The sequence below is a fragment of the Amblyomma maculatum genome, chromosome 3 (genome assembly GCF_055883805.1).
Source record: "Amblyomma maculatum isolate TAMU_Amacu chromosome 3, ASM5588380v1, whole genome shotgun sequence".
Classification (NCBI taxonomy): domain Eukaryota; kingdom Metazoa; phylum Arthropoda; class Arachnida; order Ixodida; family Ixodidae; genus Amblyomma; species Amblyomma maculatum.
The window spans coordinates 126,392,881-126,413,091 of NC_139346.1; the positions used below are offsets into that span (position 1 = coordinate 126,392,881).

Here is a 20,211-nt window from a genome sequence, read left to right on the forward strand (position 1 = left end):
GCTTTTTCAGGGAGTCCGTAATATGAAGGCCAGCGCCTCCATCAGATGTCACGTGGTGGTGACGATGCCGAAGACAGGAAATGGAAATACTTGAATTACTCTAAAATTAACTCTTAAATAGGCTTACTTGTTCCCGCGAAAGAAATAAGCTAATTGACGGTGATAGCAGCAAGTGTGCTCGGTGGTCGTAAGTCTGTCTACGAATACCCATTGCAAATGGCAAGGTTTAATTTATAATCTCCGCAGAAAGATCTATACAAACCTGGTAAGAAATACTGGAAAAGTCCGGAATAATGAACGGTTTCTCTGGCCAAATGCCATTCCATGCTAAACTCGGCGCAGAGCGCACTACAAAGAAGGCCATAAAAGCACCTTTCACGATAATGAGCATGACTCAACAAAGAGCACAATATCAGTCTGTACATCGCAGTCATAGTGCCAAGGCAGTATCCCGAAGGCTGTTGAAAAGCAACACATGTTTCAATGGTTTGCGGCATTATAATCAATGAATGTTATTTAGATGGTTACAAGTCTTTTTGTATCATTTAGTTGATAGTATCGATACAATAGATAGTAAAGTGACCTTTCTGAAAAATAGCTTATTGGTTTGGCTGATTGATGTCTGAAGTTTCTCTGATCCTACTAGCCATCACCTTGGCGCAACAAATACTACGCTGACTGAACTGCAATTAAATTAGGGTAATTTTAATGTTCTTCTATGATTTCGGTACTCTTGATTCCCCCACGCATTGAGTGCTAACGATTCCTGGCGACTTAACATTCGACATAATAACACTGCCTCATATGAGAAAGTTCGTAGGAGCTGCCCATTCAGGAGCTGCCCACATAAACCCGGCAATACTTCATAGTAGAAAAGATCACAGTCGCAGTTTTCTTTTAAGTTACAGCAAGTGATTCTCGTCAGAATTGAAGCTTCGACAAATGCCACTTGCAAAGCACCGTATTATAATGTACAAACACGCCCGACCTCTTTACAAAAGCAGATACCGCGCTGTGTCACAAAAACTTCAAGCCATCCGCGAGCAGGTTCAGAACATGCTTCCTGACGATGTCATCCATCCACCAAAGTACCCTTGAACGGCAGCAGTCATTATTGTGAAGACGAGACACTTCGTATCAGCGTTGATTGCCGCCGCCTAAACAGCATAACGAAGAAGGATGTGCACCCTCTTCCGCGCTGTGACGACAAATTGGACCAGCTCTATAATGCAAGGTGCGTGCTTCTAATCGATGTGCCTGCAGAGTGCCTATTGGCAAACTAATGTCGATAAGAGAGATGTCGACCGCAATCATCACACCGGACGGCCTATTCGAGTTCAAAGTGATGCCCTTTGGTCTTCGCTCCATGCCAGCGACGTTTCAGTAAGTAATGAACGCTGTGCTGGCGAGCTCGAAACGTCAGATTTGTCTGGTATACATGGGGTTGCCTTCCCCTCAAGCTGTGAAGAAAACTTTAAAAGGTGACGGACAGTGCTCAAAGCAATCAAGTCGTCAATGCTGTTGTTGAAACCAGAAAAATGCCACTTTGCCTACATGAACTGCGGTTTCTAGATCACATTGTTTGCAAGGATGGTATTTGTCTAGACCCGGAGAAAACAGCTGCAATTGCATAGTATCTACCAACTGTTACATGAAAGCTTTGCACCGATTCCTTGGACTGGGCGCTTACTACAGCCGATTTGTCAGCGACATTTCACGAATCGTCGAACCACCGTTGCAACTCACAAAGATTGATGTAACATTTAAATGAGAACCACCGCAAGCGGAAGTAAAAAAAAACATTTAGCGCCGTTTAGTCCCCTCCTGTCCACGGGCACTTCAACAAAAATGCCGATACAGAAATACGTACCGACGCAAGCAGCTTTGGCTTAGGCGCCGTTCTCGTTCAGAAAATTAGCGGACAGGAAGAAGTTAACGCGTGTGCTAGACGTTCCGTGCCAAATGGTGGCGCCAACTATTTGACGTCGAAGAAAGTGAATGTCTTGCCATCATTTGGGCCACATTAACATTTCGCCACTGCTTGTGCATATGACCATTCGGATTGTGAGCGATCACCCTGCTCTTTACTGGCTCGCCAACTGAAAACATCCCTCCGGCCGCCAAGCCAGATGAAGCCTGCGCCTTCTAGAATTCGACATCACAGTTGTATATGAGCCCGACCGCAAGCATTCCGATGCATACTGCTTGAAACCGGCTACCGTTTCAAGCAGTATGCATCGGAAGACGATGACAAAGACGGCTTCTTGGGACCGGTCGTCGCCTGCAGTTTCGCTGAACAGCAGGAGCTCGTACCCTGAGTTGAAAGGCCCAGCGGAAAACGTAGAAGGCTACTTCCCCTATTACTGTGTTCAGACTTCAGTTGTCATCATTCCCGCTGTTCAACGACGTCCTCGTGCAGAACTTCGCGCCCAGCAGGACTATATACCTTCTTGACGTACCTAAGGAAATCAGAAAATACATTTTGCAGTCTTCCAACGATTAGTCGCCAGCACGGCATCTCGGGATGGCGTGCACGTTTCAATGGATCCAAGAGATTTATTACTAACCGCGGTTGCCTGCCGACGTTGTCTATACGTGAAAACGTGCCGTGAGTGCCAGCGATCAAAGACGCCTCCGATAAGACAAGCTGGGCAACAGAATTTCATACCACGCTCTAACAAACCTTTTCCAAAAATTGGGATTGATCTTGTCGACCCCTTTCTGACTTCATGTATGGGCTAGAAGCAGATCATCATTGCCAGTGATGCTTTACCCGCTACGCCGAAGCCAAATGCTTGCCTAATGAAACCGCGGCAGACGTCGCCAAGGTTTTTGCTGACTAAATTCTATTGCGACACTGCGCCGCAGAAGTGCTCGTCACGGACAAGGAAACAGCATTTACGGCAGAGCTCACGCAAGACATCTTGGCTTACAGCCATACAAGCAACCGTTGAACAACAGCGATCATCCACTGAACAACGTACGTACGGAGCGCCTCAATAAAACGATCGCAGACATGATCGCCATGTACGTCGACCCCAAAACAAGACTTTGGACGCAATCCTGAAGTACGAGATCATCGCTGTAACAGGGAAGGCAGTCCAGGAAACAACCAAAGTGTCCTAGTTCTGGCTTGTGCACGGCACAGAGCCTGTGACAATGCTCGAATCAATGCTGCCGCACGTAACGTGACAATATCCTCTGAGGAGCTGAAGTGCATTCACAAGTTTTTCAGTTCTGCTTTTCGAAATGAACTGACGACCAAAAACTGTCGCTGGACTTTGAACAGAACGAGGTGCGGAGGCTATTGATTAAAATAGGTGAAATTACTGAGTAAAAATTAGTTTTTAAGAGAAGACAATAAATGAAATTGAATAGCTAAAAAACATCGAAGCCCTAATAATACCCTTCTTTCTCCTACATGCACAATATTAGAGCAAGGATGTGAACGACGACAAAGAATAGGACATAGGGGCGCAACATGCTGGTGCCCTTGAGCACTAAGGCCGAACAACCTTTATTATATAAAGAAGCAGTGCTTTAGATGAAATTAAGGATTAAGGCAAAGCACAAAGGAGTCACGCATAATGCAAGCTGGCAGTCACTGAGGTGGTAGCGTACACTATCCAGCTCTCTCTAAAACAAAGGCAGTCAATAGAATGCAGGAACAGTTCCCTGCAATATGCATTCCCTAATGTTGACGAAGCATCCAAAGAGCGACAAAGCCAGCAGCCTATCTTACATCGATTAAGTTCTTAAAAATAACTGGCTGAGTTCTTGTAGTACGCTTAATTGTCTCCACCGTGCTTTCAAAGACCACTTTCTGTAAGTGCTACTTTGACTGCGTTAGCATTCGTGTTACTGAGAGGAAAAAGATAGAAGCAAAGCGTGTCACTTGGCCACACTGCTGCATCCTACGCATATAATGGGCAAGAGGCAATGCGATACAAGCGCGGACACGAATATATAATGCCAGTGCATAACTCCTTGAGAAGCTTCACTTTATTCATGACCGAGCTTCAACCAACAGCTACGGTTCTATATTTGCGAAAATGTCTTTCAAAGTATTGTCACTGAAGATATGGTTCTCTATTTTTCGCTTGCAGTGCTGAAGGGAAGAGAGCCAATAAAGGAGGCCATAAAAAGCGGAAGCTCCAAAACAGGTATACTTCTGCCTATATTTTTATCAAGCAAATGATATTGTGCTCGTTCCCTTCCAGTAAAATTTCGCCTAAATAGAATTTTTTCTATTTGTACGCACTGTGAACTCAGTCAACTCTCAGGCATTGACAGCGCAGTGCAGTGCGATATAAACAAATGCTTTAAAAAGATTGTTCTTGTACGTAAAATAAAATGGCTACTCGTGAGCTGTGCGCTGCCCGGAATAAATTTCTTTTTTTTTCTGCTATACATAATTTTAATGCAAAACTAATTAAACATATGCTAGACCACTGTTATTTTGACTCAAGAGCGTTGTACGCCAATGCAATAAACATGAGTTGCAGCGTCGGCGTTGACATCCACGTTCTGAAGCTTCGCAGTTTCGAAAAGTTTGTAGTATGCCCTTTACAGTTTTTTACCCCTAGTGGGTTAGCACCCCATCTCACACAAAAAAAAAGCTTGCCGGGGACGTTCTCCTCGCCATTTTGAAGCCTCAATGCTACAGAAGGTCATTAACATTCCTTTCACTGGTAATAGCTGGCTGATTAATCTAGCGGCCTTTTAGTCTTCATCACTCTGAATATATTCTTACCATTCGGCGTCAATCTGTATTTTTTACCTTTGTGCGCTGGATGTGTCACCACTTGTAACCAGATTGAATTTCGCTTATTTCTTCTGCTACTATTTTGCTGTCACGACAAACCACGCATGCAAAAGCGCGTGGCGGCTCGAGCACTGACAAGGGTCGCATGCGCGGCACGTTCAGTTTTGGACGCTCAAATCACGTGTTCGTTTTTCTCGCGGTGTAAGCAGGCCAATCTGCACGAGCCACACTACTACATGGCATAGAAAAAGGTCAGCAGCACGCGTTGTAATTTTGGAGTGTAGCGAAGGCTGTTCTAATCAGATATTTTGTTTTGGTTTATGGGATTTAAAGTTCCAAAGCGCATCAAGCTATGGGACGCGCCGAAGTGAAGTCCTCTATAACTTTCGACATCTTGGAGTTCTTTAGCGGGCATTGACATCTCACAGCTCACTGGAATATTTTGCGTGCTATCTTTTATTGCGACCAACACATTACTTAATTGTCTATTGAAAGGGTGGTTGTAGGTTCTAGGTTTTTAGGTTGTAGCTTTTGACTCTTTCTTGGACAGCCATGCCAAACAGCATCTGAATGTGGGACATGGTATGTAACTCTGTTATGAATTCCGTAAACTAACATGATAACAATAAAACATTCCACTTTAAAAATTACAAATGTTCTGGTTTATCACAACTACGTTTACAATGCTGGATGAGAATACTGATGGAGCGCTGCTCTAATTAGTAATGCAACTTTGAAATCCGAACTTTAAAGAAAAAAGCGCAACACTATTTTAGTCATCGTTTTCCAGTCGTAATTCAAGTGTTCTAGTGTAATCGGGTTCATCAGCAAATCGGCATTGCGCGTAAATCTCTTGGATTGTGCCATTCACAGGTAACATGAAACACCATTCTTGTTTGAGAATATCTTGTTACGGTGCGGCAAGCCGATAAAAACAGGATAACAGAGAACAGGAAGATGATGTTGGTTGGATGGATGACAACTTTTATAACCACCATAAATAGAGGCCCCTTACTCCCCACAACCGGCACGCAGGTCTAGGGGATGGGGCTTTGAGCCACCGCGACTAAAGGCTAACAAAGAGACTTTGTCTTTGCGCGGCCCCGGCCCCTAGGCGGACGGCTTGTTGCTGCCGAGCGGGATCTTCGCTCCGCAGCAGGCCTTCCCATCTCTCTTTACTATTGATATTTTCCTCGACTCCAGTATTGGTCTTCCACATTCCACATACTACCAGGGGAACAGGAAAATGATCATTGTACAGCATGTGGGGAGAGGGGTACTCTCGACCACATTATATGGAGATTATACTGAATGACCGTGAGATGACGCTTAATGAAATGTTTATGGGCCTAGTGCGAGCACCCGTGCCCGCGTCACTGCCCGCTTTTTCTTCCTTGATCGTCCGTATCATGACCCCTGGCCACCGAGCGATCGTCCGATCTTGAACGAGGAAGTTTACCGGTGTTGATGGCTCCATGGCATGATGATGGGTGGGTCCAGATGCTTGAAGAAGAGAAAGAAGGAAGAATAGAACGGCTTGCCGACACGATGATTCCCGATGAATGTTAGCCCAGGACACTCTCAGGTAACACTTTGCCACAACTGAATGGCGGAGGCCAAGGCACGCGCCGCATGGCATAGACAGACGAGGACGTCTTAAAGTGTAGCGCTGTATTGGGTCGTGGGGTCTTTGGTCGGCACATCTGGTCAGTGGGGTTACATATAGTCGTTCGGGTCTCTCATTGTGTTGTGGTTATGTGTGGTGTCTCAGTTCAGTCTCTTTTTTGTCGTGTCTCGTGGTCGTGGCCGGTGGAAGGGGCGGAGGAACGGCAAGGTCCTGCTGGGTCCGGCAGGCCGGGGAACAGCCATGCGATTCTCCTAACCTTCAGCCGACGGCGCAGAAGTCCCAGGGTAGCGAAGCGGATGAGGGGATGATGATGAAGTACCCCAAACCTCCAACCCAATTTTACCGTGCGGCAAGCCGGTGAAAACAGGAGAATAGAGAGATGATGTTAGATGACTGTGAGAGACGTTTAGTGAAATGTATAGCGGGCCAAGAGCGACCACTGCTGGCTGGGCTGCGCCACTACCCGCTTCTTCTTCTTTGCTCATCCGTAACATAGTTAGCAGTTCATCACCTCCACTAATGGGACTTGTTTTATTGCACTTTACGTATGAATGTTGCGGTGTTTTCTGCTTGACGCATACGATTTGCATGTATCAGGGTAGCTGAATCTAATTGCATTATTTCTCATTTTACGCCTTGGGTACCTGATCATCTCAGGAGAGTGCTCGAAAAATATCCTTCTTAGTTAAGCCGGTCAATATTTTCATAAAAATTGATTTCACTGTGTTCCATGCTGGACAAAAGTAAATGCCCCCTTCACTATGTTCACAGCTGTGCACGCGTGCAGCACCTGAAGATGCACTTGTATTGGCGACACCAGGGCATGCACGGTGACGTTTGACTGCGATTGCTGCATCGCAATGCTGTATTGATGATTATCTGACCAGAAGGTAATCACCGAATTTGTTACGAAAAAGAGGGGAGAAATATATGAGTTCATTAATCTAGTCTGTGAATTATGATTGATACACTTTATTTATTTATTTATTTATTGTACACCTCAAATGCCCCAGTTTTGGGTATTACATGAGGGGAATACATGGCAACACAGAAAATAAAAAAATAGAAAGAATAAATAAAAAGATCTTCGACGGCTTTTCTAAAATTCGCGGGGCTGGTATGGAGTGCGGCATGTGCAGGCAGGTCATTCCAGCCGACTGCAGGTACGTACGCGAGGCGGATAAATGGCTTTTGCGTGACTGGTTCGAGCGGAGGTGCAATGAGCTGGTTCTAGATCAGCAAGTGACAAGTGAAAGAATTTGTCAAAGAGGCTAAGTCAAGAATTTGTCAAAGAGGCTAAGTCTGTTGGTTTTGCGTCGTGTCTCGAGATTAGGCAGGTTAGCTTCAGATTTTACAGTTGTCACACTGGAACGATAAGAGTAATTGGAAAAGATGAATCGAATCTAACTGAGCGATTTTGGACAGATTCGAGGGTTTTAGTCAAATAAGAAATATGACAGTGGGCAGATTTTTCCACTGCCCACTGCCATAAGTGTATGACAGTGGGCAGATCATCCGCATAAAGTGGCATGCAATACGGCTCATCATAAAGCAAGAAATATGGGAGCAGACACCACATTGAGGCTGAGCGCCGACTCTTCTATGTTCAGTGTATGCGGCGGGTTCTGCACCATACCATCAGAGAAACTCGGCAAGGCCAACACCACAAGTCTGCTATGAGGTTGTCTAACCTTCATTATGATTTTGCACAGACCAATCCGGTGGAAATGTTCAATAGTTGTGTAATGTTCCAGTTATATGTAAGGGGTTCAATAGGAGTATTTAGCTACACTTAAAATAACGAATGATGATCATGAAATTTAAAGAGGCACATATAATATAGCAATTTAAATTGTGGCATAATACAGTTTACGTTCGGCCTATAACCGTCATAAACTTCGCCTTCACATCTAGAGAGAATATATGCGCTTTTTAACACATTATACGTACTGTCCGTTCATACTAACACACACCATGAGGCGGTGCAGCTTAGCATCAAGCACCTTTGTTACCATCTGCGGATGTGTTTCAGTGCATGCAGAAGCGATCTATTTAAGGTCCTTGAACATTTTCGTTCAATACCGTATATCTCAATGATTTCATTTTAATTACTCTCAAGTGCATATGCTTTACAGAGAGGAAAGGTACTGCATATATTCGTCACATACCTGAAATGAAATCATCTAAAGGGTTTAGATTTTGATACCTTTGCGGCCAGATGACGACTTCGTCCCAACCTCTTTTGCGAAATTTCTACCTACGTAGTGTAGGTCATGTGATGATGCCTCTGCTGGCGTCCCGTCATGTTTAGGCCAGACCGTTTACCACGGGGAAGTGAAGGCCAAGAAGACCTTCCTCTACAATTCTAAAATGTTGTCCGTGTAAACTTTTGAGGGCAGCAGTTTTTAAAGAACTGCGGTCCCAATATCCTACTGGCAAATATGCCGCACCGCACAATCACTGTCAGCAATCAGGTTATTCCGTGTTTATACTGCTATAGCCTCCGTGGTTTGCAGTCAGACCACTAGTGTGCATTTTGCGTGTTTAGGCTGGAGGGTCAGAAGAGCTGTGTCTCGCTTGTCCGTATTAAATTCATGGAGAAGTTTCTCTTTCAATCCGGGCCTGATTACAGAAGCACGCAGGCCGCTGTAAATCCGTCCTTGTTCACTCTTGGCGCAAATACGCACGGATAAGATGCATGCGAATATTTTTCAAGTCCTGCTTTGCAGATGTCACGCTTGTTACAGCGCGCTTAGTAATCTATCTGATGCTCGCCCCAGTTGCTTCGCTCTTGCGAAAGCCAGTATGTCTCTTTCTTTGTCTTCGTCCGCAGGCAGTTGCTACTGCTGTTTTTTTCGTTAAAAATCCCGTATATATAAAGTTGTTTAAACACGCTTGGAGGAAGGCTTTTCAGAAACAGGGGATGCAGCTGTGCTTGGAAGCATAAAGTTGTGCAGGTAAGAGCCTGCTTCTTCCACAGTTATAAAGGCAACGGCCGTGTCCGTGTTTTAGCGAAGTAGCAGCTGTCTGGCCTCGACGACCCATTGCAAAACGGGCGCTACGTACCACCGTTCCAGGCGGACATCTACGCGCAAGTGCCTTTACCAGCTCGACAGACGGGTGACTCTCCGCGCACAGCATGTATATCATCCAGACAGCCATAGTGCACATTTTGTTTCAGCGCTGACCCGGGATAACCAACTCACCGCTCACTGAACGGAGCGCGTGTAGGCAGTCGCGATAAACATTCTCAAGCTCGGACATTGTAGAAGGATCCCATGGTAGTCAAACTACCATAGACGCCGGAGAGGCTTTATTTTTTCAGCACCTCTGGGAACTGTGCTGCAAAATAAATACGTGGCATTGTGACGCCGCAAAAACCTGTGACTTCACAGTTCCATACTATTGGCAGGGAATTGGATCTTGTTTTACTTTTGGAAGACATACAGTCCTACGACGACGGACAAAAGAACGGCGCTTGAACAAGGCGGAAAAATAGATCCCCTAACTGTTCGGCAAACTTTATTTGAGATGAAGTTCTACTGTCACGATTTATGTCAACTGAAATGTTATAGCATCCTCAACTGTCTGGTCACGACATTTATACTTTTATACTTTTGTTGTAATTTTGTGTAGGATAAGAAACGAGAAAGCGACCTCTTTTCATCTTGCATCAGTAGTACCGGCACCCCGACAAACAACAGCCTCGCGGCATAGCTTAAAGAAAGCAATGAGTTTACGAAAAACACCAGCCGTCATGTAACTAGATGCTCCATTTGTTAAAATGCGGGAGAAATAAAACACTAATACTTCGCTCTTCACTTTCTTCGACGAACGCCTGCTCTACTCGCCGAAATGGACGGCGCCGCCGCGCGGTATCTTCAGCTAGCGTAACTGGCTGTGTCAGAGAGTGGCGATGTTTAACAAAAGAATCGGTATTGACAGACTGACTTTATTATATTAGAAACATTGTTTTATTTCAAAGCACGACATTTTCCATAAGAGCATCTTCACTATTTTAAAGCTTAAGACTACAATAAATGCGTTTTACATTTTTCTGGGCATTCTGCTGGCCCATTTTCGACGAACTGTCAAGCAAAACCCTACATTGTTTTTGCTTTCACATTTCTTAATGGATGTAGGCGATATATAACCCTGGCTAACCTTTCTTGTTCGTGATAACAGTGCTGTATTATTGGTCTCAGACTAAACTTTGTCATAACATCCGAATGGTGTTAAGGAAATGCAAGTGATTAAATTTTATCTCCGTTCGGTTTACACCGCAACAAAGAAGTGCGGTTGCTTGAGTGCTATATGGCTGTAAAAAAGTACGGAAAGGTGAAAGTGCTTCGCTGGTATGGAGTGGCTCTCCAATATTTAGAGGAGCAACTTTTTTTAGCATGCCGTTCAACTCTACCATGTTGCGAGGATTCTGAGGCTCTCTATAAAGCAGGTTCATCAGCCGCGTGCACCAGCATGGGCTCACCGGTGTTCATAACCCGTCAAAAAATGACTTGCAGGGCAGCTTGTCCGTATGCGTGGCACTTGACGTGAGAGTCACGTATACAGTCCACTAGCAGCCCCGTTAGATTTAGTTAAGGTCGTCAGAGCCGCGCTATAGAAGGACTATCTGTGAGAAGTGGCGAATCGGCAATTGTCTGGGCACATTGGGAACATAGACACACAAAGACCACGGATTGCGGCAAGAAACCAGCCTGAACTCCTAAATCAGGAAAATGTCAATCACGTTGACTGAGCCTAGAAGCGGCGAGGAATTTTCAAATAATAGCTGGCATACGAACAGAATATTCAAGACAATTCATATTGCAGAGATATCGAGAAAGAATAAACTGGATAGGCCAGAAGAAGAGTGAGTACGTGACCGTTTTTTTCTTTTACGTTTCTTACAGGAGCTTTTCCCTAATGTGGTTCCCTGCATCCATTAGATAACAATGTGGAATAGCCACAACCATAGACAAACTCTAGAGCACACATAATCTCAAGTTCACATACCCAATCGCCTATGCAATCGAACCTAATACTGCCTAGGTGAACGCACCATCGACCCCACACACGAAGTTCCAAAGACTAATGCACCCCGCCAGGCTCGCTTTTGATGCCCGCTCAGCTGTGCTCATCTTAGCATCATCTTTAGGGAAATGTATACGTGTCCTATATCCCCAGTGTAGGTTTCCCCTTTCGCACAACTTAACGAGATTAGAGAAGGTTTCCCTTAGAAGGATAAGAGCTGGAGCGGCCCTTACCCCGTCGGTAACATGTCGATCCGAATCTCATGAAGACATCGGACCCACCACATGCCCGAAGGGTTTCACCCGTGCTGCAGAAGTGGATGTTCGCCACTTGCTGTGGGCTTGTACAAGGATAAGGGCATCAAGGAGGCATATACTGCAGGAAGTGGGACTAACCGCAACAAGGGAAGAGGACTTCTATAAATGGCTAATCGACAACGATAAGAGGAGGAGTGTTTTCCAGTTGCTCGCGGAAAAAAATTTACATGTGATTTTATAATATGCCTTATGGGAAGCTTGCGTAATAACAAAAATGCAACTTACGCGCATCTAACCATTTTGCGGCTCGCAGCTGATGACGAAAGATAAAAATTCGGCGCATAATTTCATTGTTTAAGAATGCTGTTTAGCTGCTCGTTCACGTTGGTCTGAGCTGGCTACAAGAGAACCAACCCATAAGAAATCGGCGAGCCACTCTCTGCGGCCTTATTGTGACCTGGCAACTGACTAGCGCAATTAGTCTTTGATATCTGCTCCAAGTTCCATAGTCGAGTGAGATAGTTCAAAGCACTGACATTATCTGAAACATGCGAGAATTGTTTCTGACCTGCACCACCCTATCACCTTGCGTGCCATGTTCCTGTGGTAGTTAGCGTGCCCAATTTGTATTCACAGACACTTCAATTTTAAGACCTTACACAAAGACGTCCAATGATAATCGCTTCTTGATGATAATACTATATCATGTGGCTGCCTGATAATTTTTTCTGTATAATTTATTCCAGAAATGTAACACTAATCGACCTCCAAGTTGTACCGGTGGGCGGCAACAACTCGGTAACATACGTTACATACGGAACAAATACCAACACATTTCAGTTGCAGTTCATGGGAAATTGGGCTCACCATAAAATGTGCCTCCGAACGGTAAGCATACGAGAAATGGTTTTCTATGGTATGTTCATGTGCTCTGCGACAAATGAAACAAACTGTGTATTATTTTACCCGAATTAGCACTCTCTCTTGAGGATTTCATTCTCTAAGTTGTGTACAGTAATGGGGAGTCAGAGTTCACGCGGAAATAAAATGCATTAGCCGATGCTTACAATACTCGGGAGTAACATTTGGAAGACCAGTGATATACGCTGCTAAAGAATTTGTTTTCTAGAGCATTCACAATATACTCCGCAGTTGGAGAATGTTTTATATTTTCAATTATAACTACCCTTCAACTGAAATTTAATACTTCAAGGTCTTGATGGTTACAAAGGCAACGACTACCAAGCACGCTCTAGCGGCACCATTATTCCTTAGCGCAATCAAGGAAGAAACGCCTAAAACTACGCTCTGAAACATTCCATGTTGGCGAAACCGGTCCAGTAGCCCCATGTTGAAACAAATTTTGTCAGCGCCTTTGATGTCAGCGTTTTTGACCGTTTATTACTTAATTTATGAGAAGCCCTCTGCGGCTTTAATTGTGAGAGAATCCCACTGCACCGGCATCTACTGTTTAAAACCTCACAGAATCGACAAATCATAAGCATCTGTGCCAAATCATACTTGGAAGGTAACCAACAACGTAACCCTGCATGCCGCCATTCTGTCTCACAGTCACAAACATTTTGACCATTTCTCTAGGCGGCGGCAGTAAGCAGGTGAGGGCCTGCAAAAATAGGTCGGGAGTGCCATGCCGTGCTAGCGCTCCTTTAATTTGCGTTCATGAAAGTCGCCGGGCGCAGAACTGGTCGGCGGGTTATGTGACATCCCGAGACTAGACAGGAAACGTATTGTGTGCGTTTTTCTCATTAGTGCAGTGTGTCATTCTGAGGCACAACTGCGTCTTTGTATTGAACTCTAAAACAATTTGCCTGAGAGGTTGTACTGAGCTTTATCTGTTTTTCAAACTGATTCTAAACACGTCCAAGCCTGCTGCTCTCACATCAAGCATCTTGGTTTGAGAAAGAAGCCAACACCTTTAAATCCTCTCGCTGCCCAACACAACAGGAATTAGTACACAAAGCGGATTTTGGATACAAGGAAATAAATTTCCAATGTGAGAGATGCTTGTTCTTGGGCCTTTTGAATATTTCACCCCTGAAGAGATGATCAGAAGGCCCAGGACAATATTTTACAAAATCAAAAACCGCAGGGTTTCCGCTGGCACAAGGTTTTTTTCCGTTGTTACTTCCGTATTGAGGCAATTGTTTAGCAACAAGGATATCGTAAGCTGCAATGAAGAAATATAGTAATGTCTTCAAATTTATGTGCTGTCAACCAAGGTTGTGTAGTATAGATATGTTTTATTCTTGGTATTGCACCAAAATAAGTTGAGCGATGTAAGAAAGAACGAGCCAAGGCGAAACGCGCATAGGAAACAACGGAAAAACGAGGGGAACGCCTCGCGAAAAGACGACGCCAAGAAGCCGAACGCCGCGATACATCCAGTGGTAGTACTCACCTCGACTTGCTTTCGCTTCTAACAGGACTTAACCAAAATAAGCCACTGTTAATTTTTTTTTAGTATTATTGGCCAATGCAATTCGCGATTCTGAACACCTATGAAGCAGCTGTCTTGTTAAACCAGGCATAGCTGGCAATTCTTCTTATCAACGTTGCAGGGCGTTTTCTTGCGCGTAGCGACTAACGACGGTGGCATGCAAATTCGTAATATAACACGCTACACTAAACGGTAGTAAATCAACGGTTTGTCACTAAAGTTAGGGCCAGCACCGGGATGGGGATGGCATTTTCTATCCGCGGAGAAGACGTGATAATTCATTTTTATTCTCTGTTCACTCCTGCAACAACTGGTCCCCAAAACACTTTGTTAACATTGGAGGCACATGAAAAATACTGTTGTGCACAGCTATAGCGTAGACAAGGGACCTTTGTTTTCTTGGAAAGCGCGCTGTAATATTTATTATACTGTCACGTACTCGTCGGCTAGGTAGATAGGATTGCAGGGAAAATTTATGACAGTGGGTCAGTCAAGAGGAAACGGAAGGAACAGTATAGATGCGCAAGCGTTATTGACATTTCTTCGTCCTTAAATCATCAGTCATGCGTCACTCGGCAATTCTCGGTGGCATTACTTCAGCCTTTAGAAAAAAATGAAGAACAATTCGGAACGCAAGAAAGCGCTACCAAGAGCTGCAGAGTGGATTCTGACAGCTGATCATGGATATATAAAGCGAAATTAGTAGTAGTCATGGATTACACCGAACAATTTCTTCGTGGTTGTTTCTGTCGCACCTTCTCATCCACCGCCTTCTGTCATCGCTTTGCAATTCTCTCTTCTCGCTCTTCGGTAGATTGCATCGCTCGCTCAGCTCTCTCAGCTATATTTTTCCTACGTGCTGCGTCTTCACGGCGAGCGATGCCGGCAGGATGAGTAGGTTTGGCTTGTTTGTGGCCTTAACGAGCGCTTCGGCTAAGCGTTTGCCTCATCTATGGCATATCACTAAACATGTACCGTACATTATATATATATATATATATATATATATATATATATATATATATATATATATATATATATATATATATATATATATATATATATGTATGTATGTATAGGCCTTCGCAAGGGAGTAACTGCTCCACTGCATGTATCCCGACGAAGGAAGCAGCCGGAGTACCACGCATGCGCAATTAGGCACATAGCTAATTGATGACGTTCGTGCGGAGGCCGGCGATAACTACCGGTGCGAATTGAATTTGCCAGGTATGCTAAGAAGCAGTTGTGCAATGCTGAAGATAAGCAGCGCAGTAGACAGGAGCACCGCCAGCTCCTGCACCACACTTTCGAGAACGAACCGAGCGGCGAGCAGGCTGCGCTCCACCATGCACGCGTTTGAAAGCCAACTGAAAGTTAGAGTCCGGCGCACGCAAAAGGTGGTGCAGGTATACCAGTGAAGTTCTCGCTTCAAAACAAAAAAGGCTTAACGACGTCGGTCAGAGCTGCAGCCTTATGTTTACCCGGGTAGAAGGACTTAAGCCAAGCAATTCATACAGTGTCGGAGCTAGACCACGAACTTTGAGAAGTATGTACAATGACTTCGTGAAGCATCTCCTCGTCTTGCGTTTGGATCACTTCCCATTATTTGGCGGAAACACGGTAAGTGGGTTGTTTAAAAGGGCGAGAGTCATCATAATTAATGCTACGATGTTGCGTGTTGGGTGTTTGACGAACTTTCGAGGGGGAAGCAAATCAGTTCTTGAAATCCATGAACAGTATCTCTAAGGACCACCGTTTCTCTTTGCCCCAAGTGGAGCTAATGTCGACGTTGCCAAGTCATGGTAAGTCACTTTCGACTGCCACGTATGATCAACACTGGGTCGTCAGCAATGCAGTTTGCGAAAGCGATACCGGGCCCTGGGAACAGATTCCGCTGATCATTAAAACATTTCTGACAATAAGTGGAGCCCGACCATAGTGAATCGACAGTAAACTGTGAGCAACTCAGATGCCTTGACATAGATGCAGTGAACGGTTCGCCCCTGCTACAGCGTCGCCAGCACGGAAGCAGTGAAAGGTAACTTCAACCAGAACACTGCTTTCTGGTTCCAGCGGGACGCTCAGGACGGAAACACGAAGTGCGGCATTGCGAAGGCTGCTACTGTCCTGTTCAGCAGTGTGTCCGATCCAAACGTGACGATCCCTATCCCGCAGGTCGATAACAACACCGTGCTCGTGCGAAACGTCGTTGCCAATGACAAGACACAGAGAGAAATTACTGAAGACAACTACGCAGCTACGAATATGCATTCGTTAATATCGCAACGAGCCGTGAAGACCTCCTTAGAGGTCTAGATGACTGCCGACGGTCCGAAGCTAGACAAGGCCAAGCAGTAAGCATTTTCTTAAAGCAGTCGCCATGCGGCCGCTCAAACTCGAATAGTCGGCACCGGTTCCAATAATGCACTGACTGTTTTACGGCCATCTAAATAGCAGGGATGCCGAAAGAAACGCTTTTCACTTTTCTCGGTCACAGTACTAGCAGCTGTCGGTCGGAAAGAAGCGGCGAGGATAGATCTTCAAGACAGCGACTAGCAGCTGCCTCGCCAACAAAGGTGGATGCTTTCAGTAGTCCCGGCGAGAGCTAGGCTAGCGGCCCTGATCCTTTCGCGAGGAGTCGTGACTGAACCACAAATACTACTTTCGTGATAGGGAACAGTACTGATTCTGCAAACGGGAGAAAGAACATTGAACCGCTAGATACGCCAATAACTCGAGTTCGTTGGCGAAACCAGGGAAGCTATGAAGATGGACGCGTCGATACGAACAATCACGGATGAGATTGTCCAGTCCACTGCCTAAAACAATCGGACGGCAGTCACGCGCCCCCAAAATGTCAGCTTTTTGTCGGGGTAGAGAACCATCGCCGTAATACTGCGCTGGTTGCACCGCGGGGAGCAGAACAGTTGGTGGCTCGAGAATAGATGATGGTGAAGGGGAGCACGACGCTGCACAGCTTCCCCATACGTGGACGGGTTTAAGTTTCCAAAGCCGATGGTGAGCTCGTGTCGGCAGGCGACAGAGGGCTCTTGAACGCCCCGTCGCAGCTTTTCAGGCGCAATAGCAGAAACGGAAGCTGGTGACGGCTGCAATGGGTTGCAGATCTTACTTAAATCTTCGCACACGACGCTGCTATCAGCTCGCAAAGAGTCAGGATGCCATTCAATAGATGCAAACGATTCTGTCACTGGAAGCGTGGAAAGAACGGTCGGCACACATCCAGCGACCAGCAGCTCTCTAAGGCCCAGAATAAGGTGCCTCACTTTTTTGTCTTTACGCATAATGGCATCGGCACGCGTGAAGAGGCTCGTCAAGTATAGCACGTACGACTGGGCATTTTCATTTAGCATATAGACGCGATAGTGGAGGGCACGTTCTCTACATTCACGGCAATCTGCGCTGATCCAAGCCTCGAGCCGTTGACGACAGCATTGCCGCCATAATGTTAAAACTTTTTTTATTTAATTGAAAGCCACCCGAATCACGTCAGTATGTATTCGAATATCTTAACTGAAATCTGGTCCGCCATCGCTATATTGCTTTCGGGCGAGGAATCCCCGCATTACAGATCAGGACTGCAGCATGTTTGCAGGTGAAGACATCTCTCATGCTTCCAATAAAGCTAATTTTCTTAAATAAAGTGTTTACCGCCAATGATCTATTTAAGCTGCTGAAAGTTCGTATCGCTTGTAGATCGTTGATCGCCTAGTGAAAAGCGCGCAACTCATTGAGCCAGCGGACGCACCTGTCGCCAGAGAAACCACGAGCCTGAAAACAGCAGAAGTTAGGCGCAAGCGAATAGCCTATAGTGAGGAGGAGAAAACGGCGCTTTTTTAACGGCGTTATTGATGCCGGGAATAAAAGGATATTTATCAGGAAAGAAAGAAAGACGTTTAAACAGATTCACGGTCCCAGCAGGTCATAGTCGTTCTGAATGTGCACTACCGGATGTTTTTGCTTGTAAACATCTCCAAACAGCCCTCTCTAACTTTCCTGGTGATTGTCACAATATAGTGTAAACACATGAGCATGTTCAATAGCCCCATGACCGAAATTCTCCTTTAAATGACCAACACAGCGAAATGTGACTGTTTGAATATAGTTGCTATTAGAGCAGCTCAGTCGTGTCAGCTGCGAAGATTTTCATGCCAGCGCTAGAATAAGAAACATCGATGTAACTTGCGAAGAAACTTCTACTGTTCACTAGGCATGCAGTAACCAGACAGCCGACTAAATCTCCAGCTTTAAAAATGTATTGAACTTTCCAATATATATCACCCTATATTCTTAGACGACTCTTCTTATCGGGAAGACAATCAAAATGGAAGAATAGCATCTATATTTTAGACATAAATTTGCTAGAATTCAATATTTGCTAGAATTCAATATTTGCAGAGGGTTAGGTTGGCAGGTTGTTTTACTTCACAAGATCCCTGACATGAACTTCGTATGCGTTTGTAGCTCATGCAGTTACTGTACGATAAGAATCGAATGCACAGAATACTTCATTGCCATTTCAAACACGTCGCTTCCCAGCTATCTCGGCTCATTCATAAATATTGTTTTTTGAGGGGTGTTACGCCTCTCTCTGTTGGCCTTCAATATGTGAGGCCGCCGGTTTCATAAGCAAATAACAAATGAATGGAATAGTATCATAGCTTACGACTTTTCAACATGTGAGGCCTTCGGTTGCATGAGCAAATCAGAAACGAATGAAATAGTGTCATAGCGTACGACTATATTTTAGTAAAATGGGCCTTAGAAACAAAAATATATTCTTGGTTAAGAGAGTAGTAAGGTGTGTCTGCGCGCGCGAGGAATTACGACGGGAGTTTCCGACTGCAGTCAATAACACTGCTGTATCATACACTTCAAGACCGATATTAAGTTCCATCAGTAATCTTTTGTGACAGTTGTCTCCGTAATGTATGCCTCGAACATAAATATGCACCCATCTAAAGCTATACCCTTTTCACGTAATTTCCAACAGTGCAATCCTAAGCGCCCTACGCCTTGTACAGGACTGGCCGGAGGAAATTGCACATGTTTTCCCAGGAACGACAGATTTGGCGAGTCTGTCGGTGTATGCGCCGAGATGAATGTGCCTCTTGGAAATAGTGACTACAGATCAAACCACTTTTCTTAAACAGGAAAAACACACGATTCCAACCACATATTGGCAATAAAATGTATTATTTGTTGCACCATGAGTTGCACAGAATTATTTCCGTCGCATGGTTTTCGAAAGAGTGGATCATCTCAAGCTTTTTGTGTGCTTAACGATAAGTTAATATTTGTTCAACAGCAAAATTGACAGCACATTTCGTTCTGATATCATAAATATAAACACATTTTAAATGTTCATTCGATAACGCCCTTCGATGGGCCTAGCGACACACTCTATTTTACAATTTTTGACATTACACGAAAAATAAGATAAAATATCAGTGGGGACTCTGACGAGCCGCGATTTCACAGTCTTGTATCTCAAGCCATGCAGGGCGCATGTTTGTAGCATATACAACTGTGTATGGGAAACACAAAACAAGATATTCTTCGGCATAGAACGTTCGGTGGGTCCTACTGCAGAGCGGAAATCATGAGCATGATAGAGCCTAATTATTTAGAGAATATACGCCTGAAATTGGTTATTTTCGCATCTTTATTAGTTTAAACGACAATACTATAGATACGAAAATACAATAGATACAAAATTAGATACGAAGGAAGGCTAGATCGGACGTTTTTATCTGGTACTCTTTCCTACCAGTGGTGTCTAAAGTAGCCTTCTAACGTAATATTTAATTCTTCTTTTTTTCTGGCAAAACAGTGCTCTGAAGATTATGTTATGAAGATTGACTAATATATATTTTTCGTTGTCTATTTTTCACGTTACTAAGACATGCTGATATGTCTTATTGAATTAAAATTGGAATCCAAGTCATATGGAATAACCATGACTAAAGCATCCTAGTGCGAATATAATGACAGATCTGTTCGACGAAAAATGTGGTGTCGACATCTGCAATAACCATAGGTAGGCATGTAAGAA

General features: G+C 44.6%; 1 long non-coding RNA gene across 1 annotated transcript; it reads left to right on the plus strand.

Annotated features, from left to right (window-relative positions):
- The first annotated feature begins 4,105 nt into the window (after nt 1-4,105).
- Nucleotides 4,106-19,363, plus strand: LOC146195965 (uncharacterized). Its single transcript, XR_014705614.1, has 3 exons — nt 4,106-4,163; nt 12,427-12,568; nt 19,150-19,363. It is a non-coding gene; the product is annotated as an uncharacterized LOC146195965 (long non-coding RNA).
- The last annotated feature ends 848 nt before the right edge of the window (nt 19,364-20,211 follow it).